At 32.3% G+C, this 3,079-nt stretch overlaps 1 pseudogene; it reads left to right on the top strand.

The window, feature by feature from the left end:
- The first annotated feature begins 2,526 nt into the window (after positions 1–2,526).
- On the top strand, positions 2,527–2,645 carry LOC120615206 (uncharacterized; annotated as a pseudogene).
- Positions 2,646–3,079: the final 434 nt, after the last annotated feature.

Raw genomic sequence — 3,079 nt, 5'->3', positions numbered from 1 at the left:
CAGAAATGTATTCTCTTACAGTCTGGACATTATAAATTTGAAGTAAAGATGTCAGCAGGGTTTGTTCCTTCTAAGGGCTCTGAGGGACAATCTGTTCCATATATCTCTCCTGGCTTCTGGAGACACTCACAAATCCTTAGTGTTCCTTGCTTGTGTTTGTATCACTCCAATCTCTGCCTCTTTCTTCACGTGGTAGTCTTCCTGTATGTCTCTATCTTCCCATGGCATTCTCCCTTCTATGTGTATCTGTATCCAGTTTTTCCTTTTATTATAAGGCCACCAGTCATTGGATTGAGGGTTCATTTTTTTCCAGTATGATCTCGACTTAGCTAATTACATTTGCAAACAACCCTATTTCCAAGTAAAATCACATTCAGAGGGGTTAGAGGTTAGGACTTCAACATATCTTTTGGGGAAGACACAATTCAATACACACCTCAGTATGTTGATAATGTGAGACAGAGCCCTCTGGTATTCACCAATATCTGATTTTCCTTCCCTTCCACAGTACATGGTTATATAATATTTTATAGGAACTTTGCATCTGAGTAGGGCCATGTGAATATTTCTTACCAGTGGAATATGAATAGAAGTGATTGAAGTGGTTTGTGATACATGTAGGTTTACCAGTTAATAGCCCAGATGCCTCCTCCATTTTCTCTCTCTCTCTCTCTCTCTTTCTCTCTCTCTCTACACACACACACACACACACATTTGTGTATATATCATCAACTCTGCTGTCCAGATACTAAGAATCTAGTGAAGAACTTTACTGGTAGAGATATTACAGAGATAGAGCCCAAATTTCTGAGTAACTCTGTGGAAAACAGCTTCTTCTCTATCCCTTCTTATATTGAAATATTATTTGACTAAGAAATAAACTTTTATTATGTAATATCTATAAGACTTGAAAATTGTTTATTTAACTATTAGAAATTATTTATTTAACAATTAGAAAAGGAAAACTTTAAGTGGGTGCTGTTGGTGGTAAAGAAACTTATAATAGTGGCTGGGAATGTGGTGATCCACAAAATCCTGTTAAAATTGTCACCTGCAATAACTTGGAAAGCAAAACATAAGCTTATTTAGCCTGTGTCCCTACTTATTGGCTGCTGGAAGCTTCCTTTGATAATGTATTATCAGAAAGATAAGATCAGAAAATAATTGGCCAGTTTGTGAGTAGAAGTAAAAAGGAACAGAGAAAGTCCATAAATTTTAAACTTTCAGAGTTTAAAATGCCAACTGCTTTTCTCCACCCAAAAATAATAGATAGGGATAAAATAAGAAAGGTCCAATGAGATTCCTTAATTGAACTACAGGACCTGATTTTGCAGTTAAACATCAGATGAAGGATATTATCTCCACATGCAATCAATTTATTCCAGGTAGGCCCTAGTGGCCTAGATTTAGTTGAAGGAAAGCAATGGGGTGAAACAAGCAACAAAAAACATTATATCTGAAATCCATATCTAAAAATGAGCTTTGGATGTGGTTACTGACATATGGAGCTAACTGGGAACATATAGATGAGAAACACAAAAAGTTTTTAAGAGAATTAAAATGCTAAAGAAACTCTAAGTTTGGAATAAAAAGATACTATAACTGCTGAGTCTTAAAATAGTATTCACATTAAATCCTGCAGAGATGTTGAAGGAAATTGATCCTTAGTGATTTGAAAAATTCTTAGAAAGGTTTTGTGTATAGTTAAAATAAATTTTTCTATAGGCTAAGAAGGAAGGTTTTCCTACTTGGTATAAAAACATTGTTGAATGCATTGCCCATTAAGATGATCTTGACCTAACAAATGAAAGAGCTGTGTTATAAATTCCCTTTAAAACTCCACACCCCCCCCCCAACACACACACGTGCACAAATAATAATAATATTTTAAAATTATTTTTTCTATAAATTTTTTTAATTTAAAAATAAAATGCTTAATTATATTAGTAACTTATCTTTGTTAGACTTAGGTAATTAACTTTATCTTTGTGATTTTTTAAACAGTTGTATTGAATATGTGAATTTTATTGCAATTTCTCTAAAATAATTTCTGGAAGTAAATATAATATAAATAACAAGGCCATGATGAATTTGCTATGAGAATTGATTTCAGATTATAATTTCTCCTATCCTTCCTGATTTGTTGTCTACAGTGTAGGAAGTGAGTGCATGGATATTTTATGTATATGCGTAGAGAGAAATTTATTGACAAAACCAGGATTAGAGTATGAAAAAATTTATTGCTGAAAAATAGGTTATTTTATACTGTGTTTTGTTAGATGACTGAATTTTTGAGGGCTGAATATTTTCTGATCTTATGCAATTTACCTATTTATATGCTTGTGTTAAGATCTGTTATATTTAAATCACATAAAATCAAAATCATATTAGATATGCACTATAGTCATGATAAAACTTTGTTTTCATGTATACATTTAAAATTTGTGTCTTGAGATAGTGAAGAAATGTAAAAAAAAAATGAGACACTGATAATATTATGACAGTAAATTAAAAAAAACGACGATAGTTTACGGCCATACCACCCTGAATAAGCCCAATCCCGCCTGATCTCAGAAGCTAAGCAGGGTCGGGCATGGTTAGTACTTGCGTGGGAGACCACCAAGGAAGACCAGGTGCTGTAAATGTAAAAAATAAATAATAAATTAGTACATAAATAAATAAGGGATTGTAAACTGACAAGTTCCTTGCAATCTGTGAAGTCAATCAAGGTTTGCCTCACTTGAAAAACAAACAAAACAAAACAGAAAACAACAATAACTTCTCAGAAAGTAATGCTGAGGATATAGAGATGCTACAATTTAGATTGGAAAGAACATAACAGATTGAATGTTGAGACAAAAATGAAAGTATTAGTTCCAGAAATGTGTACTCTAGAGATAAATTCTAGGATTAAATAAATTGTATATTGAACTGAAAAAAATTCAACAGATTTCTTAAAGGTATTCTTTAACATCCTAAAATATATTGTGAATCAAACAAATTGTATAGTAGGGATATGTCACTCTATAGTATGAAGAATTTTCATAACTTTGGCAACAAAACTTTTATTAATAGAACC

This window comes from Pteropus medius, unplaced genomic scaffold (genome assembly GCF_902729225.1).
Source record: "Pteropus medius unplaced genomic scaffold, Ma_sr-lr_union100, whole genome shotgun sequence".
In the NCBI taxonomy this organism is placed as follows: Eukaryota; Metazoa; Chordata; class Mammalia; order Chiroptera; family Pteropodidae; genus Pteropus; species Pteropus medius.
Note: the sequence above shows the minus strand (reverse complement) of the source record. Positions and strands in the feature narration are given on the sequence as shown.